This window comes from Ovis aries, chromosome 9 (assembly GCF_016772045.2).
Source record: "Ovis aries strain OAR_USU_Benz2616 breed Rambouillet chromosome 9, ARS-UI_Ramb_v3.0, whole genome shotgun sequence".
NCBI classification, from domain to species: Eukaryota; Metazoa; Chordata; class Mammalia; order Artiodactyla; family Bovidae; genus Ovis; species Ovis aries.
This window is the reverse complement of record NC_056062.1, coordinates 82048198-82058112: the sequence shown is the minus strand read 5'-3', so window position 1 is coordinate 82058112 and position 9915 is coordinate 82048198. Positions and strand designations below refer to the sequence as shown.

At 48.4% G+C, this 9915-nt stretch overlaps 1 protein-coding gene across 2 annotated transcripts in view; it reads left to right on the top strand.

Annotated features, from left to right (window-relative positions):
- PLEKHF2 (pleckstrin homology and FYVE domain containing 2) overlaps nt 1-9915 on the top strand; it is a 105232-nt gene that overhangs the window by 60275 nt on the left and 35042 nt on the right. For both annotated transcript variants that reach the window (XR_009595092.1, XR_009595093.1), the window contains 2 exons: nt 241-385; nt 2361-9915. The exon at nt 2361-9915 is cut by the window's right edge and continues 21105 nt beyond it. The gene's annotated coding sequence lies outside the window, so the exon portion shown is untranslated. The remainder of the gene's footprint in view (nt 1-240; nt 386-2360) is intronic.

Here is a 9915-nt window from a genome sequence, read left to right as displayed (position 1 = left end):
TTGCCTGGCTCTGAGTCCATATTTGGTTTATCTCCAGAGCCTCCCGTGTTTGTGTGTGCATCTCTTAGCCAAGATGAATCCAGTGAGGAGGCCTGTGGGTAGGTAGGTGACATCACTATGGGGTGACGTCACCTCCCTTTTTTTGACTTCCAAGGAGCCTTTCTGTGCACATGTCGTCAAGGAGGTTTCCTTGACTTCGAGAATGAGGAAGATGTAGTCTTTTATCTCTTATCTGAGCAGGGCTCAGCTGTCTCCTGCTCCTGCCGTTTTGGAGTATCTGTCCACAGAGGGGAACTCCAGCTGCTCAGCCTGCGGCCCCTCTATCTCCTGCCTGAAGGCGTGTCTTAGGCCCCGTCCCCCTGCAGAATGCGGATGCTGGACTCAGGTAGGCAACACCGGGTGCGGGACGGGCTTCCTGGGGAGGTATATCACTGATGTGAGGCAGTTTTCCATCAGTGATGCATGCTTTCGAGTCAATCATTGCTCTCTCCTCTGTTAAATGTTAATACTTCTGAGACAGGTGACTCCACACTTCACTGCAAATTTATTTTGGGGATCATCTTTTTCTTCGTCCAGAAGGATGGGCTAGACTTTTCCAGTGGTCTGGGGATATTGGCTAAAATCTGAAGTCTAGAATAATAGGTGACTCTCCCCCTTGCCTCCTGCTCTCCACTCCCCACTTCTACCAACACACACATTTTAAAGAGAGATGCTAGACCATTCATGAAGAATTTGCTAAGAAGTATCCAAACCAGTTTGGCAACCTCTGGTCTTGGAACATCACCCACCTCCAGCCTACATCTAAGAAAATCGAAAGATTGCTCAGACATCTAAGGATTTCTTTAATGAGGAAAACATACCACCTCAGGTGGCTTCATTAAACTATTTCTTGAATATGGTGTTCACTTCCAGAATTTGTTGGGCCGTGGCTGGAATGTTTCCTTGGGGTCCAAGTTGACCTGACTGATACCCTGGGAGATACCTAGACTCATGGGTCTTGAAAGCTTCCCACCCAAAATTTCCACCTGCTCAGGAAGGGACACCCCAGTGAAAAAAAGTGCCTCTGTGTGCTGAACTTTCAAGCAGGAGCTAAGGGATGTTTGTAGAAAGTTAGCTGGAGGGGGCATCACCCATGTCTCCTGGGTCAGAGAACGGGGCAGTGCTGGGGATCCCCAGCAAGGGGTCTTCAAGAACCCACCAATGGCCCCCTTGAAGAATAGGGGAAAAGCCTGCCTGTAGACGATTGGCAAAGATATGCCATAATCTCCAGAACCTGTGGTTATATTACCTTAATTACAAAAAGGACTTTGCAGATATGATTAAGGATCTTGAAATGGGAAAATTATCCTGATTAGCCAGGCAGGCCCGATATAATCACAAGAGTCATTTTAAGAGAGGGATGAGGACAGAAGTCAGAGAGAAGATGGTGCTGGCTTGGAAGATGGTGGAGAGGGCCATGCACCAAGAAAGGCAGATAGGTCCTAAAAGCTGAGAGAGGCCAGGAGAGGGATTCTCCCTTGGAGCCTCCAGAAGGAACGCAGTCCATTTCAGACTTCAAATCTCAAGAACTGTGAGAGAATCACTGTCTGTTACTTTAAGCCTCTCAGTTGGTGGCAGTTTGTTAGGGCAGCGATGGGGAACAAGTTCACCTTCTATGACTTGGAGGCATTCGGCAGCCAGCGTATCTCTGCCAGAGGAAACACAGGCTGCCCAAACATGGCAGGCCACATTTTTATGCCAAGAAGTTAAGCATTGTTTATTTGACAGTCAGGTTTAACTGGGCGTCCTGTTTTTTTAATTTGCTAATTCTGGCCAGAGAGGAGTAGAAAATCCATTAGCTAGCAGGACACTTGCCCCCTCTGCTTCTCATCTCTCTTCAGGGCTCCACACCTGCAGATGCGAAGCAGGCAGTGAATATGGAAGGCGTAGAAAGTGAGGCGGAAGAGCCCCGGACCCTCCCCAGGGCGGGTGTCTGCGTCAGGTGTGGGGCCGAAGGAGAAGAGGGAATGAGCCTTGAGCTGGCTGAGATGAAGGTTTCCACTTAGATTGGCCTCGAATATTTAATGTCTGAAAATCAGAATCACTGGTTAATATCTGAAAGTGACCAGAGCATTTGGGGACCTTCCCAAGATATTGTCCCAGGATGGGAAGAGAAAACCAAGTGCAAAAAGGTTTGAAAGGCAAGGGAGGGGGGGGAAGAAAAGATGACGTACAATTACACAATCAGTCCAGGCAGTAACCCGGCGCCCTCTTTTACCCAACCATCACGCTCTCCTCTGCCGAGCTGCTATCACCTCTCTTGGGAAACGTGACATCTTAGCCTGCCATCATTTTACTAAATTGCTTTTTTTCTGGGCCAGGAAGGATGCCCCGGCACCACAGTGAGGGAAGAGGGTGAGGAAAAGGGCAGAAATTCCAGAGAGGACCTCAGGAATTAGGAGGACCGTGTGTGAACTGAACGACCTTTCGTGGCCTGGCCATCTCTCGGGACTGGGCCTGAGCCGCTTTGGGGAACCAGGCCCAAACTCCATCACCAAAAAGGAAAATACAGTGAGACTGAAAGGTGTATGCCTGGAGTTTTCCGAACAGGCCCTGTGAAAATCCCCCCAAGCAGGCCTCTCACTCGAATTCCACGTGATGACTGTGTTGTCTGCAGGGAACGGCTTAGAACATTCTCTCCACTTGGGTTTTCTTGACCTAAGCAGATAGGATGGCTTCTGTCTGACTCACCCTAAGCCTGACTTATTTGTGAAATGCTTTCTGTACAAAAAAGCTGGAGGTAATAAGTGCAGAGGATTATGCATTTATGATCCCTGTGTAGACAGGATTGTCTAACCCTCTCATTTCAGCTGCTCCCTGCCCTACCCGTGGTCGGTGAAGGCTGACCGCGTGTTGGCGAGTGTCTAATGGCCTAACTTGTTGGCTCCAGCAGTGCTTGCTAGAGAGGTGGGGGTGGGAGATGGGGCCTGGGGGAGGACTTGCAAAGTGCAGGAGCAGCAGGCTGGGGGAGGCTGTGAGCACCCAGAGATCCTTGTCTAATGCTGCCTTTGCTTCGAGGTACCCCAGGCACCTCATCAGAATGAAGGGCTGCAGGTGTGTTATCAGCTCAGCGGGAGCCAGTGTGAGGCAGTGGAAGGAGCTGGGGCTTCCCACTCAGACCTGGTTTTTTTCTGTCATTTTATTTACTGCGTGGTGGTGGCTTTTCACACGCTGGTGGCTCAGATGGTAAAGTGTCTGCCTACAATTTGGGAGATCGGGGTTCAATCCCTGGGTTGGAAAGATCTCCTGGAAAAGGAAATGACAACTCAGTCCAGTACTCTTGCCTGGAAAATCCCATGGACACAGGAGCCTGGTGGGCTACAGTCCATGGGGTTGCAAAGAGTCAGACACGACTGAGTGACTTTACTTCTAGAACCTCTTGCCTCATTTACCAAATGGCTGTATGATCTGCCCTTTACGGCTCTCAGACCTCATACAAGAGTAAAAGAAACGTTACCTGTGTGAGGTTATTACATACTGTGACATGCTCCACACAAAATGTTTGAAAGTGTTGGGAGAGGCTGACATGAGGTTTCTGAAAATTTGCCTTTCCCATGGGTAGAAGTAGGGAGGGTGGCTGTTTATGTCAAGTGACAGGTGATGCTAATGTGGTTTGGGCGAGCTGAGCTCACCACGGGCCCGCCCTCCAGTCTGCCCAGACTCTCCCACCTGGCTGCCCACAGGGCTTGGGCGGGGAGCCCAGTGGACCCGGCCCGGCTCCCTCCGGGTGAGAACGGCTGCCGCTACCGACACTGCAGACTTGCTGGTCCTCGAGAAGGTCTCCGTCTCCCCTCTGAGCCCCGCCAAGCAGGAAGCAGCACTCCAGGGCTCGGTAGCCCCTTGCTGGACTCTGCCATGGGCTTTCCTGCCGGAAGCTGCTCTGTAGACTTAGAGTTCCTGACACATAGGAACTCCGAGATTTTTCTCTTGGGAGAAAGTGATGCCCACAGGGCCTGGTACAGAGGGTGCTGATGCTCCGTGGGGCACCTGCAGGTTTCTCCGGGTGCAGAGCAAGGGCATTCTCAGGGAAACCAGGGAGACCCTTCGCGAGGCAGCTGTCTTCGGTGATCCCCGTGGTTCTGGAATCTAGACACTAATGATTATCACAGGAACTGCCTCACAGCCTCGGCAATCATTGGCTTGTTAATCCATGCAGGACTTGGTGCTGAGAAGCTCCAGTACTTTGGCCACCTCATGCAAAGAGATGACTCATTGGAAAAGACTGATGCTGGGAGGGATTGAGGGCAGGAGGAGAAGGGGACAACTGAGGATGAGATGGCTGGATGGCATCACTGACTCAATGGACGTGAGTCTGGGTGAACTCCGGGAGTTGGTAATGGACAGGGAGGCCTGGCGTGCTGTGATTCATGGGGTCGCAAAGAGTCGGACATGACTGAGCAACTGAACTGAACTGAACTGTATCTATTTCCCCTCAGTGGTCTGTCTTTCTGCCAGAGCACAAGTGGACATTGTGGGCATGTCGCCTGGTGGCACCTTGCCGGCCTCTCTGTTTGCAGAGTGCCATTCTGCCGATTTGGGGGAGCTGTGCTTTGTCTTAAGTCAAAGAGATCTGGGTTTGAAATCCTTGTTCTACTAATTACTGGCACCATGATTTGAATAAGTTGATTAAATTGAGATGCACTCACCTTGTCCATAAATGGGAAGCAGAGCAGACTCACCTCATGAGGTTGTCGGGAGGCCTAAGTGAAGAATCCCCTGGAAGCACATGGCATGAGCCTGGCCATGTCGAACTCACCAAAAGCAGTACCTGTTGTTTTCTTAAAGTGAAAGTGAAGTTGCTCGTTTGTGTCCGACTCTTTGCGACCCCGTGGACTGTAGCCTACCAGGCTCCTCCGTACATGGGATTCTCCAGGGCAAGAATACTGGAGTGGGTTGCCACTTCCTTCTGTGTTGAGGTCCTTTAATGGACTGGAACCTGGTGGTCTGGAGTCGACCGATGAGAAAGTAAAGGAGAGAGAAAGAGGCTGATATTCCTTGGTTTACGCAGAAAGCCAATAAAGTCCCTGCATGGGGCTTGCTCTGTTCATGGAGGCCTCAGGCACCCTCTTGATGGGATGAAGGCGCAGAGTGCCTTCTCCAGAGGGTCTTAGAAGCTTGGGCAGGAAAGTGAACTCAGAGAGCCTCTGCGCTCCAAAGAAATAGTCTGAGAGAGTGAAGGAGAGAGAGAGAGAGAGAGAAAGCAAGACACAGGGGCCAAAGCTCTGATGGAGCAAAGGTGTTTTAATCAACATGGAGTGGGCATATATACTGTAGTTATTCTCAGCAAAGATAAAGATTAAAATTCCAGACATACAAAACATAGGCAATCCATATTAGAGAGAGGGTTGTAAATAATCACTTTTACCGTATGGTTCATAAAAAGGAAGAGGGTACTTATCACCGTATAGAAAAACTAAGGAAGGAAATGCCTGGATTCCTCAGCCCCTGGGAGAGGCTTGCCTCTCCTCTTAATTCCTGAATATTCAGGAATTAATAAGGAACAGAGAATTCCTGACAGATCCAAAACAGCACACAGGAAGCCTCCTGTTAAGTGCTTCCTGACACTTGTTAATCAACCATTAAATTCACTGATATAATATAAAAATAATGGTTCGGATTTGTGAGACACTTTCACCTTTCTATGCCTAGCACAGAGCAAGCACTGAATATTAGCTGTTATAGGTAATAATAATATTGAGAGCGGCAGGCCTTACACAGCTGTGAAGCGTGATATTATCTCCCAAGCCCTTGATTGGGCCTCTTAATCCAGGGCCCTTGGACCCCTTGATGGTCTGTGGGTCGAATTCATGGAGTTTGTGACCTTGGATAGGAAAAAAATTAGACTGCTTATTCTTACTAACCTCTAACTGAAATGAAGACTCTCCTCCAATGATGAATCTAGGCAACAACATACACTAGTAGTAACAACACCTGTGATTTTGACACCAACAGCAGTCCACATGAAATATTGGCTATGCTTGATACTACAAAACTAGATAGTAAATCTGCTGTTAGAACTTGTCATTTAATGTGCTAATAAAGAAGCACATCTTTTGATACTTACATGTCAGTGTAAGTGGGTTTTGGGTATGAAAATGTTAACAATTTATAGAGTGCAGAGGCAGTCCCCAAGACCACCCTCACTTCCGATGCCAACTGCAAGAGGTGGGGTCCCCAAGACCACCCTCAGTTTTTTGTTTTTGTTTTTCTATTGAAATATAGTTAATTTATAATGTTCAGGTGTACAGCAAAGTGATTCAGTTATACATATATACATGTATTCATTTTCCTATTCCTTTACCTTATGCAAAATATTAAATATAGTTCTCTGCACTATACAATAGGCCCTTGTTTATTTTATATAGTAGTGTGTATCCGTTAATCCCAAATTCCGAATTTATCTCTTCCCCCACTTTCCCTTTGGTGACCACATGTTTGTTTTCTAGCTCTGGGCTTCCCAGGTGGCTTGGTGGTAAAGAATCCAGCTGCTCACATAGGAGGCAGTTGCCCTGCAGGAGATGGTGTGTTTGATCCCTGGGTTGAGAAGATCCCTTGAGAAGGAAATGTCAACCCACTCCAGTATTCTTGCCAGGATAATCCCATGGACGCAGAAGCCTAGAAGGCTATGGTCCATGGGGTCGCAAAGAGTCAGACAACTGCGCCTACTGGGCACTCACACCTGAGTTTATTTCTGTCTTGTAAACAAGTTAATTTGTATAATTTAGATTCCACATGTAAGTGACATCATATGATATTTGTCTTTCTCTGTCTGACTGACTTCACTTAGTGTGATAATCTCTGTGGTCCATCATTGTTGCTGAGACCACTTTCAATTTTGATAAATTACTAGAAGAACTTACAGAATTTAACTGAGCTGTTTTAGCTACAGTTTATTACCATGACTCAGCCAAGGGAAGAAACACCTGTGGCAGAAATTTCCAAGAGGAGATCTCCCAGCTGTCCTCTCCCGGTGGAGGCTTGGACAGCGCCGACGTCTCCTGGCAATGATGTGTGGCAGTGCACCTGGGACATTGCCAGCCAGGGAAGCCCACCTGAGTGGACCACCGGCTTGGCTGACCTTTCATCTCCAGCCCTCTGGAGGTTGAGCATCTCCATGTGGCCCAAGTCCCCACCATAAATCACAGTATTAGACTATCCAGTGTGGTCCAAGGCCACAGGGAAATGCTTATCAGTCAGGATAGTTTAAGAATTTTAGTCATGCCTTGCAGGAGCTGAGGACACAGGTTAAACCTGCCTTTGTGGAAGGTTCTACTCTGGAAACAGCCTTGGAGCAGCCATCTTGGAGGCAAATGAGTGTGGGGGTGGGGTGGGAATTAGCCAACACACATAGCTGTAGCTACTGAAACCTGGTTTAGAGGAAGATTTTTGTTTGAAGAAAAGTTATGACCAACCTAGATAGCATATTCAAAAGCCCGGATATTACTTTGCCAACTAAGGTCCGTCTAGTCAAGGCTATGGTTTTTCCAGTAGTCATGTATGGATGTGAGAGTTGGACTGTGAAGAAGGCTGAGCAACGAAGAATTGATGCTTTTGAACTGTGGTGTTGGAGAAGACTCTTGAGAGTCCCTTGGACTGCAAGGAGATCCAACCAGTCCATTCTGAAGGAGATCAGCCCTGGGTGTTCTTTGGAAGGAATGATGCTAAAGCTGAAACTCCAGTACTTTGGCCACCTCATGCGAAGAGATGACTCATTGGAAAAGACTCTGATGCTGGGAGGGATTGAGGGCAGGAGAAGAAGGGGACGACAGAGGATGAGATCACTGGGTGGCATCACAGACTTGATGGACGTGAATCTGAGTGAACTCTGGGAGCTGGTGATGGACAGGGAGGCCTGGCGTGCTGCGATTCATGGGGTCGCAAAGAATCAGGCACAACTGAGTGACTGAACTGAACTGAGTGAGCAAAGACAATGTAGAGTTCATTGTTTCCAGAGGCAACTGAATAATGACAATGATTTAAAACATCACTTAGACTTGGCTCCACACCTACCACTTTTCAAATTGTATTTGCAAATGTTGAACGTGTTAATTCTCAGAAGAGGTGGAAAGAAGGATTACTGTTAAACCCCAGAAGTGGGGGGCCCTGGTGGTGGGGCAGACTGTGGACCATCCTGGCCTCCTCCCTGCCCTGGACTACCCCCATGCTTCCTTCCGGGCTGTTCAGACAGAGTGGGTCCTGTGGCCAAGATGATCAGCAGGTATTTTGCAGAATCAGGTTACCCAGTCATGCTTGGGTGATGCTAGGAGCTTAGCCGGCTTTGGAGATGGGGTTCAATGGCCGGGTGGTTACATGAGGTCACCAGCTGCAGATGTGACCAGCTTACATGTGGGAAAGCCTGGAGTCTTCTGGGCCCAATGTGTTTTGACTCATCTAAAGTGAGCCTGGAGTCATGACCTTATCCTCAGGTTTGGTGTAAATTACATGGTGCCAGTCTCTACATTAACATTGAAAAGCCACTCTTTCAGGACCCTATTGCTGGGTTAGGTAACAGGCCTGTGAGGGCTGAGGCTCCGCCCCCTCTGCTGGAACCTGTGATCCCTGAAGGGCAGAGGTGCAGGGGCCGACCGGGAGCTGGCCTGCAGGCAGGCACAGAAGGCCTTCTGGGGTGTGGCTCGGATCCAGAGACCTTTGTTTCCCTGAAGAGCACATCTGTGCTCACAAGAGTATTTACATGTAATTTGTGCAGTAGGTGCAGCTCTTTTATGGCGGTCTATGTGGTTTTCTAAAAGCTGCTATTACAAAGGATCCGTTCAAATGACCATTCTCTCCTCCTCCTCTGTGATCCCGTCCATAATTATTTGGAACAAGCCCTTTCAGATAGTCATCTCCACACCCTTGGGCCCTCATCACGCAGCTGGACTGCAGCTCCGTGGGGCAAGGCCTGCTCTGTCCCGTGCATCTCAGCACCAACAGCAGTGCCTGGCATAGTGTGGGCACGTGGCAGATGCTTGTCCAATGAGTCAGAGGAATGAATGCTATGAGGTCACTCACTGTATTTATTTCCTGTGGCTCCTGTAAAAGTTGCCAGACACTGTGTGGCTTAAAACAACAGAAACAACAGAAATTTGTTCTCTTATAGTTCTGGTGGCCGTTAAGGGCACAGTCAGTATCCCTGGGCTGAAATCGTTGCAGGGAGGAAGACAATTCTGACTCCACGTTGGAACTGTTCCTTTGACTTGCTTTTTGTTTCTTTTGTTATTGTAATCATACTTAATATGGCTCAGAGGACGCTGCCCCTCTGCTTGACTGTAAACTAAAGAACTTTTGTTCACCTCACAGAGAGAGAATCTGTCACTGACCACCTGTTGTTCAGTCGCTCAGTCGTATCCGACCCTCTGCGACCCCATGGACTGCAGCACACCAGTCCTCCTGTCCGTCACCAACTCCCAGAGTTTACTCAAACTCATGTCCATTGAGTCCATTGGTGATGCCATCCAACCATCTCATCCTCTGTCATCCGCTTCTCCTCCCACCTTCAGTCTTTCCCAGCATCAGAGTCTTTTCAAATGAGTCAGTTCTTCACATCAGGTGGCCAAAGGATTGGAGTTTCAGCTTCAACATCAGTCCTTTCAATGAACACCCAGGACTGATCTTCTTTAGAATGGACTGGTTGGATCTCCCTGCAGTCCAAGGGACTCTCAAGAGCCTTCTCCAACACCACAGTTCAAAAGCATCAATTCTTCGGCACTCAGCTTTCTCTATGGTCCAACTCTCACATCCATACATGACACTGGAAAAACCATAGCCTTGACTAGACGGACCTTTGTTGGCAAAGTAATGTCTCTGCTTTTTAATATGCTGTCCAAGTTGGTCATAGCTTTTCTTCCAAGGAGCAAGCATCTTTTAATTTCATGG